At 43.9% G+C, this 12021-nt stretch overlaps 1 protein-coding gene and 1 long non-coding RNA gene across 3 annotated transcripts in view; one reads left to right on the top strand and one right to left on the bottom strand.

The window, feature by feature from the left end:
* The window catches only part of LOC147614454 (GTP-binding protein, HflX), a 156060-nt gene that overhangs the window by 107209 nt on the left and 36830 nt on the right, over positions 1 to 12021 (bottom strand). The gene's annotated exons all lie outside the window — the stretch shown is intronic.
* Positions 7380 to 8113, top strand: LOC147614455 (uncharacterized). The gene is made up of 2 exons (XR_015263034.1): positions 7380 to 7746; positions 7840 to 8113. It is a non-coding gene; the product is annotated as an uncharacterized LOC147614455 (long non-coding RNA).

Below are 12021 nucleotides of genomic sequence, written 5' to 3'. Positions count from 1 at the left end.
TACATGCAGGCTGTGGGATCATTGCTTTATGTGTGCAACACTAGGCCTGACATACAATATGGGGTCTCTTTATTAAGCAGATATATGCACTGCCCAGGAACAAAACAATGGCAAGCAGTGAAACGGGTGTTTAGGTACCTGAAAGGTACTATGCATCTTGGATTGTTCTATCCCAGGGGGGGAATATCACGCTTGCATGGTTTCAGTGATTCAGACTGGGCAGGTGATTATGACACCAGGGTGTCCACGACAGGTTATTGCTTCTACATTGGAGATGCATGTGTTTCATGGCTTAGCAAGAAGCAACCAACTGTGGCCACCTCTAGTTGTGAAGCAGAGTACAGGGCTGCTTTCACAGCTACTCTTGAGTGTGTATGGCTCAGGAGATTATTTGCAGATCTGGGTATGGAGCAGCATGCTCCCACATCCCTCTACACTGACAGTATGAGTGCCTTGGCTGTTGCCAAGAATCCCGTGTTTCACGCTCGCACGAAGCATATAGAGGTGCACTATCATTATGTCAGAGAGAGACTCTTAGCAGGGGAGATCAGCATGTCTCACGTGTCGACACACGACACTGTAGCAGACATCTTCACCAAGGCATTACCTCGTGATAAGTTTGAGAGCTTTCGACAGCTTTTGAACTTACTTCCTTTCGGTGATTGAGGCTACATCCCTGTATATGTACATACACCACACATCACTCCAAGGGGGTTTGTTGGGTTTTTATCTTCATACTTGTACCTTCTATGGGAGTGCTGGTGGTTGGTAGGTGGGCCGGGACACTTTTTACTTCCCTTATGGAAGGTTTTTTCCCCAGGCTAATAATAGCCCATGTGACCTCATTCTGAGGCTAGGGGCACTCTGTTTTTAGCCTAGCTAGCACTTTGTGCTTAGAGGTGTGCTTAGTAGGCACAAACCTATCCTTTGGGTTGTGTGCATATCTTTCCTTTGTACTTGCACATCTTTTCATTCTATTGCAACACACTCCAACAGTGAGAGCTTCACTCCCACTTGTGTACTCAGTCCCTTGCTTTCTTGCTCCCGTATTTCTTACATAAGTGATATGATTGTGTCAATAAAGTGAAGCATAATTCTTATGGTTTTGTTAGCAGGTACAAGGCAAGCATGGTTACCAAGGGATATGCACAGACCTATGGTTTGACTACGAGGAGACATTTAGCTCGGTTGCTAGGATGGCAATCATGAGAGCAGGTCACAAAATAATCACATCCATGGTTGAACACACCTTATAATCATGGCACTCTAAAGCCATTACAAATAAAAGGATTTGACTATTGTTCAAAATCTTGTGTTTCATGCTCGCACTAAACTTTGAGATTCACTATCATTTTGTGCAAAAGCTCTTCGTGCCAAGATGTTCTATATGGCACCAACTTTCTCACATGCATCATCCTCTAGCATAGTTGCATGTGTTACCTTACACTGTGAGGAAATTTATAACTAAGGCTCAATCCTAAGTTCTTGGCTTTGCGGGACCTTGCAGTGGTTGTGTGGCTGTTAGCATTGTCTTGACCTTCTATAAGCATCGTCCATGCACATATCTCCACCATCATCATCATCATCACCCCATCCTCCATTTAATGATCACCCAACAATTCCCTCAACAAGTCTCTTATCTTCCTTCAACCCTAAGTCATCAGCATCCAAGCAAACAATGTAGTTGTTAGAGCATTCAACACCTTGGGTTGAGCATCATCATTCCTTCAAAGCCCAATATAATCCTTCCATGTGCATATAAATCCCAAGAACCAAACCATTAATAATGGCATCCAAGATAGTAGTCTCGATCACAAAGCGCTAAGTCACCCCTCACCCATCGACTCCATAGCATATGATTAGCAATCAACCTTCATATGCCTAGGCATCAATCATCACAACCTCAATAGTTTTTTTTTCAATTGGCCTTAGGCCAAAGATCCTCCCGTCGTTGCTATTTTTCACTGCATGTAGAGGTGCCCACCCGTAGGCGTTTTTTTATCTGCCCAAGGAAGCACCATTTGGGGTTTTGAACCCAAGACCTCCTCCTCCTAGACAAACACCTCTACCACTTGAGCTATCACCTCATAGGCCACAACCTCAAAGTTGAACTTGAACAATCCCAACTACGTACCAATTCCTTGCAACACTTAACATATTTGATGTACATCCACCAAACCTTCCAAGCATATAAATAATAGCAGGTTCCAACATAAGGGCTCTTACTCACATCCACAACTTTCATTACAATGTTTCTATAAATATAAGCATATGTACAACATGGGCAACTCATAATACCCCTTGATTTCAGAGAACTAGGACAACCAGCACACAGTTCACACCAAGTGTGATATTTGTGAATCCCAAGGTAATAGCTTTATATAACATGAATTCCACTACAAAGGGCACATGGGCCATGGTTACCCTTCTTGGGTGATTGGCCCAGTCAGCTCAATTGGAGGTCTCAACATCTGCGCGGCTGTCTCCTTGCATGTTGCCGATCACCACTGCCTTGGGATCTTCACAACTGGACTGGCCATTCCTTCACAAACAGTGGAAGCCTTCCAGCAACCACCTAGCAACTCTCACGGCTGGATGAAATTCTGTTCACACACAACCTCCCTCACCCTAAACCAAATGATTGTCAACCCTCCCCCATACAGTGTACAGTACACACCCAACAGGGTTCTCTATAGTAGCTGTAACTGTTTTCAATGATTGCAATGACTCCTCACAGTCAACCTTCACATAGTCAAGTGATCACACAAGGGGGGATGGGCATCATCTCTCCCTCCTCACCAAGATTCACTTCCCCAATCCGACTCAAAGCGTCTGCAACCCGATTCAAACTACCCTTCCTATACTGAATCTCCATATCAAAGTCCTGCATAAGCTCTACCCACTGTGCCTTCCTCCCTCTCAACTTAGGGTTGTCACAGATGTACTTGATCAACTCATAATTAGTAAAGACAACAAATTTGGATCCATATAAGTAATGTCTCCAAATTTTCAACAAACCGCATACAACTCTTTCTCTTGAGTATGCCACCTAACCTAGCTATCATCAAGCTTCTTGCTTTCAAATGCCACATGTTGGCCCTTCTGAAACAAGGCAATCCCAATCGCATAATCATTGGCATGTCAATCTCAACCACAAATGGTTGGCCAAGATCCAAGCCAATAAGGTGCATCTTGCACCTTGACCTTGAGAGTGAGCCTCGTCGAGCCTCTCATTCCAGATAATAGGACTATCGGACTTTCTTCCCTATTCTCTGAGAAGGTTCATGAAAGTGTAATCCTTCACTAACTTTTTAAGAAAGATCCGGCCAATCCAACACCTTCTGAATCTGCTAAAGATAAATCACACATGGATCCCACAACATTGTGTGGGTTTTTTATCTGTGGATTGGCACGGGAACACAAGCTCCAAGTGAAGAATAATCATAGCAAGACACTGGAGGATGCCATCCAATGTGCTAGGATTTATTAAGAGATGATGGTCGGCCAAATTCAGAGTTGTTTCCCAGAAACCTCAGGCCACAAAACCTCTGAGCAACTTTCCAGCGTAAATGAAAGTTTAAGGCTAAGAAGGCTCCAAAAAACAAAAGCCAAACTTTGGGTGAGTCCAGTCCGAAGAAGGATCAAGAGCACCAGCGCAACCTTCGGGAGGGCAAGTGTTTCACTTGCGGCCAGAAGCATCACATGAATGCGAGACTAAACCCAAGAAAGCTCATTTGACAGAAGTGACAAGTAACCTCACATTACTTCCATTTTGATACAACTATTTTAGGTCAAAGTGCCTACATGGAATGTAATTTCAACATGGCAGTATTCGGTCCTAACAACTTGATACATATGTATGGGTCGGTGTTAGGGAAGACTATGCACATCTTTCTTGACCCTGGTAGCACTCACAACTTCGTTAATGCTAAACTTGTGCAGAAGTTGTGAGTAAGACGCAACCAAGTAATCACGTGTATCGTGTGAACCTGGCTGGCAAGACATGGACAGATCTCGGACAGGCGTGTGTCTTAGTTACCAATATCTATCCAAAGTTATATAGAGTCCCTAGATTTTTTTATTATGAATCTACATAGGATCGATGTTATACTAGGGAAAGAATGGTTTATAGCCATGTTACATGCACTGAGGTTGATCATGGTAATACACAGCAAGCCTTCTTTAAACCTTTCTTTTGGTGAGATCTTTAACATCCATTCACTGAGTAGAAAGAAAGAAAGATATATTAAGCGTCCACTAAAGACCCAATGGGCCTATGAGACCAAAGTGTGTGTGTGTGAGAGAGAGAGAGAGAGAGAAATGAAATGAAATGTTATATTAACGTCTTCAAAAGGCCAAAGTGACCTATCCAAGGGCACTGCAAAAGACATTTCTGGGCCACTTATACTAGTCCAAGATAGCTGTAGGACTGCACATATACTGGCTGAATGTGGAAGAGGAGCTTCAATGATTTGCTTGGAGAGGAAGAATGCTGACTTTTGACTCCGTGCTGATTTTCTGCTTGATAGATTATGGCTGAGAACTGGGCCCATGCTTTTATAGGCTCAGGACTGCTGGTCGGCCAGTACAGATGTTGTCGGCCAGTTCATGTGGACAAATAAAATGCTAAAATTAGCGTTAAATGTTGTGCAAACAGCATTTAATGTTGTGCACAATTCTGCTGCCCCAAACTGCTGCTGGCCGACGGTTATACCACCCGACCTGCTGCCTTAGCCCTTATCTAATGCTGGCCGACTGCAACATGGAGTTTTCCCATGTTGTCGGCTGGTTCTCATGTGCTGTCCAAGACTGTAAACAGCCCTAAATAGGCTGCTGCAAAGTGTTATAGCCATGGGCTGGCCTTTGGCTGGGGTCCATAGGCATGCAGCCAAACTACACATGCTTGCTAATGCTTCTGATGCAAAACAAAAGCTTTGGCTCACTACTACATGCACTTACCTGATGGGGCTCTCCAAGTGGGTTAAGAGGACTGACTCCAGGCTGACCTCTATGGCTCGGAGACTGGCCTACGTAGCTCGTGCCTAACTGTCCCTAGACTGAGGGCTCACAATGGGGTCATGGGGTACGACAAATATTCCTAAAAAAGGTACTTATTTCTGTACAAATGTTACACTCGTGATCATGCCATGTGTCACTGTGTGCCCTAGTGCAGGGTGCATAGTAGCAACGAAACTCGTTTCAGTCCATTTGAAACGGACTGAAACGTTTCACAAAATTTTCATACTTTGAAACACATTTTTTATCTATCAAAAAAAAGGTCTTATCACATCTTTTCGCCCGACGTGTACTTTGTGTGCTTTCACACAGCCGCACACGTTTCGACTTTCGAGTTGCTGCCGCCGACTGAAGCTGTCCACGACTCCACCCGTGACCCGTCACCCGATTGCTTGGCGACTCCCGACTGCTGTGACCTGTCCACCCTGTTCACAACTGCTGGCCGAGTCCTGACGAGTGCTGTTCACGACTAATTGGCAACTCCCGACTGCCTGTGACCTGTCCATTTGTGGCCGGCTGTTGAGGAGCCTGTGGTTGACTGCTGCAGTGTTGTGGCCGACTGTTGTGTGTTCACCTTCACCCGACCGAGTGCTGTAGCCTGTGCAGTGTGACCTGTCCACCACCCACCTTCACGGGTCACGACTGCTATCCAGACTCCAAGCCTATTGCCCAGTGCCAAGTCTCAAGGTAAGCCTAGCTGCCTAGGTGTTTTATGTTTCTAGAATCTATACTATTGTGTTTTATGTTTCTATATAGTATACTATTAACTATACATAGTGCAGGCTGCTCTAGCCTACTACCTGCAGCCTATATCAGCTTTTTTTCCCATAACTAAAATGGGGATTTTATCACAACCTATGCAGGCAACAGGTTACAGGGTATTTCTCTTACTGCTTGCAACTTTGCAAGATGCCTCACGCACAGGATCCCTTGTGGAGCAATGTCACATGGGAGAGCAAGTATGTAGGCTCAGGCTCGGGAATATGGAGGTGCAATTTTTGTGCAGAAGTGCATCTTGGCAGCATTACACGGTTGAAGGCACACTTCACACATACAAAGGGCCATGGGGTGGGACCTTGTTAGGTCATACCAAGGCACATTTATGAAAGCCTTAAGGCTTGGAAGGCTAAGGAAGTAGGCCTTCCTATTGAGGAGATCCTGGATCCTAAGCATTTAAAAGAGGCTGCCATGACTGTGGAAGAGCAAGATTCTATAGTAGGTGGCATGCAAAGTCAGTATCTGTTGGGGGTAGCTCTAGTTCACAACCTCGAGCAAAGAGGATAGCTTTACCTTTGTTGAAGAAAGGGCATGTGAAGGCAGGGTTTCAAAAGGCTGCCATGAAGGAGGCAACAAGGGAGATAACCAAGCTTTTTGTGTAGTGTGCATTGTCCTTCAATATTTTGCGGACTCCTCGATGGAGGACAACAATTAGAGCAATCTCACGCATAGGTTGTGAGTGGGATGGTCCCTCATATGAGGCCTTACGTACTACAGAGCTTCGGAGAGAGAAGCTAGCAGTTGAGACAAAAATGGAGCCTCTTAAGGCTACTTGGGTAAAGTATGGGTGTACTTTGATGTGTGATGGCTGGTCAGATGTGAAGAAGAGGAGTGTTTATAACATTCTGGTCTCCTCATGCAAAGACACTATGTTTATTCGTGCCATTGATGCCTCTGTGGCGGAGACAGTGGTGACAGGGGAGTTCATCTTCAGGCATATACGCCAGGCTATACAGGAGATTGGCCCAGACAACATTGTGCAGGTGATAACAGACAATGGGTCGAATTGTGTTTCCATGGGAAGGATGCTTGAAGAAGAGTTTCCCAAGATTGTATGGACAACTTGTGCTGCACATAGCCTTGATTTGATGATAGAAGATGTGGGAAAGCTGGATTGGGTGAGGAACATTTTTTCTGTAGCCTCTAGTATGGTGAACTTTGTCACCAAAAGGCCTAAAGTGCTAGAGCCAATTCTGATCTAGAGCTCTTGAAGCTATCCAAAACCCGCTTTGCCTACATGTTCATTGTGGTGGAGAGGCTCGTGAGGGTGCACCATGGCCTAATGCGCAGTGGTATGTCGTGAGTGGGCAACATGGGATGACAAAAGTCAGTTTCATTTGCTTGTATGGTCATGAGGGAGACTTGGTGGAATGATGCGCAGGCACTTGTCAAGACACTCAATCCCATGTATAGTGTCCTTCGACTCACGGACATGGAGGGGAGTGCCATTGGGCTCCTCTTTGAGTTCATGGACAAGATTGGAGAAGCCCTTGATGCTTGTACATTATTGTCTCCTGAGAGGTATCACTCTTATTCTTTCTCTTGAAGTTAGATAGATCATAGAACTTAGAAGATTGAAGTATATGCTCATTGCTTACTTTTTGTTTTTCCACTTGCAACTTTGAACTCATATGCAGAGTTCAAGATATTAGGGAGATATGGAACCAACGTTGGGATTGGTTTCATAGGCCAATCCACGCAGTTGCACACATTTTGCATCCTCTTTGGAGAAGTGAGGAGCAGTAATTGAGTGAGGAGCTAGAGGCAGGATGGAGCTCTTAAATTTCCAGGCTAGTGGGTGGTGATGTGCAACTTATGAGAAAGATGGAGGATGAGCTTCTCATATATCAGAAAAGTAGCCATATGTTTGGACAGCCAACAGCACAACTGAGGGACACACAGTTGGAGCCTGTGTCTTGGTGGGAGAAATATGGCATTGGTACTCCAGATTTGGTAAGTAACAAGTTACTAAGTATAACTTGTCTAAGAATATTGACAGTCTTATACTTCTATTCAATGATGAATGGTGTTGATTTTTATTTGCAGAGACGCATTGCCATTAGAGTTCTCTCACAAGACTGTAGTTCAGGACCTTGTGAGAGAAACTGGAGTACATGAGCACTTTTCCACACCAAGAAGAGAAATGGGCTCTCAGCTGCACAATTGGAGAGGCTTGTGTTCTGTCATTGCAACTTGCGATTGATAGAGCAGAAAGGGAACCCCATCGAGCCTTGCCAAGTCAATCTTGACAAGATTGATATCACAAAGTGCAAGGAGATCCCCGACATCCCTCATGAGGACAGAGATATCTATTCCATGTTGTATGAGGAGATTACCGCTACATCTCATGGCACACGATCCTAGGTAGTTGCTAGTACCAGTGCGACACAAGCAGATCATGAGGATGAGGCATTTGAGGACTCCGCCAGTGGTACTAGTAGTGAGAGTGAGGATGAGCGTGATGGAGAGGATGATGAGGATGATGGGCAAGAGGATGAGCCTTGAGTCATTTATCTATGTACTTTTTTTTGGATTTGGTGGACCGTGGGACATTGTGTGATTGTCATGACTCTTGGGAGTCATCATGATTTATCTTTATTATGATGTTTTTTATCATTGTGTTAAGTGAAGTACCAGACTCTTGGCTGCCCAGTATCATGTATGGAATGTGGATTGTAGAGAGATGAATATGGGTGTTGTTTTCTAGCATTGAATCATTGTTTACATTGAATAATAATGAATCCAATGTGTTTTTTTATGAGGCATGTTTTTCAAGTATTTTGCCTGCTGAAATAAATAGGCTAAGTAGTAAGACCTAAACACTTATTTCTTATACTACTGTACATTCTATATTTAAAAATATATATATTTTTGTATTTTTGTTTGAAACTTTTTTTTTGCCATTTCAAAAAGTTATGAAACTTATGAAACGTTTCTGAAACCCGTTTCAAATCAGGCGTAGCTGAAACTCCTAGTAACTATGGCAGGGTGCACGTGACATTCCCTCCTACTTAGCTCGGCAGCAACTTCAGGGCTTCCAAGTAGTCCGTGTAGAAAATATGAAAGCAAGAGCAAAACTAGAAATGAAACAAGAACAAATGAAAGACAAAGAGTTACCTTGAGATGAGTGTAGACAAGACACAAGATTGATACATTCATTGATGTGACACCTACAATTTATAGGTGAGAAGTACAAGATTGAGTAGACTCACTTATGGGATAAATGTAGAGGTGCCACATGGCACTAGACTCAAGACACAAAGACTGAACTGAAAACTAGACTAGAGAAATAGTACACCTAGTGTGCACTTATTTCCAACACCCTCCTTAAGTGGACACTAGGAGGAAGACAAAAAGACAAGACTATAACATGACAAAAGATAAGACCAAGACAGAGAGACTAGACAAGGATTGAGAGACAAGCTAGAAGACAAGATGGACAAGACTAGAAGACAGACATAAAGACTGATAGACTGAGAGACAAGACATGAGAAAAAGATCCTGAGACACCCCTCCTCAAGTGATATCCTCATATGGGTCCACAAGGATAGGGACAAGATGGATCTAAAACAAGACACAGTCAAATTGATAGACAGACAAGACTAGATAGACAGAAGACTGACTGTAGACACACAGATGGACCTTGAAGACATCCCCTCCTCAAGGGCAATCTCTGCCTCTTGGGTAGGGACAAGAGAGAGGTCAAAAAGCATAATGAGTAAGACACTAGAACCCCTTGACCTACATCATCGGTGGTCAAAGTGGTAGACAAGAAAGGTGAAGTAATCAGAAAGCCCATTCCTCATCATGTGAGGAATGAACAGCAAGATCTGCTGATGTAGATGCTGCAGCCACATGGGCTGAGGTAGATGCAGGTGCTGATGTAGAGGTTTTAGAGTAGCAGTCCTTCTCCCGGTGATTATCACGGCCACAAATGGTGCATGGATGAGCCTTGAAGCAGTCCTTCTGCATATGATTAGTTTTTCCACAATGGGTGCAAGGCTTTCTTACCTTAGAACCTCCTTTCTTTGCTAAAAATGCAGTGTCAGTTACCTTCTGTTGTTTTGTTCTTTCCTCTTCTTGGAGAGCATTGATGATACCTTCAAGAGTAGGATTATTGTGATACTTGAAGGTAGTGACAAGAGTAGCATAGGTGTCAGGTAAACTTTTGAGAAGCACAGCAATAGCAATATCTTCGGAGATGGGGGACTTCACTGATGCAAGCTGAACCATAAGACTGCGAAAATAATTGACATGAGAGGCTATAGTAGCTCCCTCCTGCATATATAGATCAAAGAATGAGATCATAAGTGCAATCTTAGAATTTTTAGAGCGGGGTCCAAAAAGGGTATCCAAAGTGATCCATGCTCGAGAAGCAGATTGTATGTCGGAGATGTGATGAATGTAATCATCTCCAAGACCGAGCAAGATGATAGCATAGGCTTTGTCATTCTTGGCAGTGGGAGCATAAGTGATAACTTGCTCAATGTCGGAATCTTCGGGAGCAGCATGGTGAACAACGTCCCAAAGACTTTCTTTCATAAGATGGCACTTGATTTTGATTCGCCAAGTATGAAAGTTGGACCCATTGAATTTGTCGATAGACATGAGAGAATGAGTAGAAGAGGCCATGTGGGAAGGTCTTACCTCTTGATAAAATGCAAGGGCAGTGTCTATTCCCTTACAAGATTGCAGAAATGAATGAAAGAAGAGATCCAAACTGTTTTTAGAAGCCGGCTCTCTCACCACTTGTCAAGGCCATAGCATTTGACAGCCCATCGAAGCATGAGGAACTAGCAGTTTGCAGATATGAGGATAAGAAAAGGACTGACCAGCAAACTGAAGGAGACAATGCACAGTACCTTGTAGACTCTTCAAGAGGAAGCAATGGCAGAACTGAATGCAGCAAATAGCTCGTTAGGAGGAAAGTCGATCTGCAGCTGCCTTGAGATGATGCGCACCCTTGAGTCGATGAAGAAGGCAGCCAAAGGAGAGCTGCAACAGTACGGCGGGCAGCAGCAGCTCCAAGCGAGAGAGAGGTGTACGCAGCAGCTACTGGAAATCAGAGTGGCGCAGGGCGGACAGCAAAAAAACTGGCGCACACAAGGTTCAAGCCGGCGCAACCTGTGCAGAATGTGAATAGGCTGGTCCTACAAGCTGAGCGCAGCTAGGGAGATGGTGGCCTGAAGCTATGGCGGGCAATACAGGGCAGGAGCAGCCTGCTCTGATACCATGTAGAAAATATGAAAGCAAGAGCAAAACTAGAAATGAAACAAGAACAAATGAAAGACAAAGAGTTACCTTGAGATGAGTGTAGACAAGACACAAGATTGATACATTCATTGATGTGACATCTACAATTTATAGGTGAGAAGTACAAGATTGAGTAGACTCACTTATGGGATAAATGTAGAGGTGCCACATGGCACTAGACTCAAGACACAAAGACTGAACTGAAAACTAGACTAGAGAAATAGTACACCTAGTGTGCACTTATTTCCAACAGTCCGCCCATAATTGGGGGTACTCCTAAAAAAACTCTTCATCCAACCATATGCTTCATGGGTTCCTCAGTCCTTGAACTTTGTATAAAATTATCTTATTCTTCGACTAGAACCATGCTTCCATCTATGGAGGAGAATTTGTTATTGCTCTATGACTTCTGCCTCGTCAATCATATCTGGTTGTTGCTCTTCTGATACATCCTGCAATGCTGGACCTACATATTGCTTCAACCAAGAAACATGAAAGACATTGTGCATAGTCCAACTTTCCGGCAATGCTAGACCTACATATTGCTTCAACCAAGAAACATGAACGACATTATGCATAGTCCAACTTTAACTTTAAAGAGACATCACTTAACTTTTGAATGACCGGAAACAGGCCGAAACTACAGAATGAAATCTTGGGACAACGCTTGTCCACTTGCTTCAACCGTTGCTTCATGATCTGGAGATATATCCAATCCCCTTCCTTAAAGTTAACATCTCCCCTGGATTTATTCGCTTGCCAGGTATAAGCTTCCTGAGCTTTGGCAAGGCGCTCCTTAACTGACTCAATGATTTCCAAAAATGTTTCAGTAGTCTTGTTGGCCTCTAGGGATGGTGATACCTATCTCGTCAAAAGAGATAAGAACTGGCGACCAAATGTTGCCTCATACAGCGTCCGGCCAATACTCGATAAGTGAGGATCATTTAGGATTGCCTATACCAACAGAAGATATTG

The sequence above is a fragment of the Cibotium barometz genome, chromosome 42, assembly GCF_041138505.1.
Source record: "Cibotium barometz isolate CiBa-2024 chromosome 42, ASM4113850v1, whole genome shotgun sequence".
Classification (NCBI taxonomy): Eukaryota; Viridiplantae; Streptophyta; class Polypodiopsida; order Cyatheales; family Cibotiaceae; genus Cibotium; species Cibotium barometz.
The sequence above is the reverse complement of the archived record's forward strand: the minus strand, read 5'-3'. Positions and strand labels throughout refer to the sequence as shown.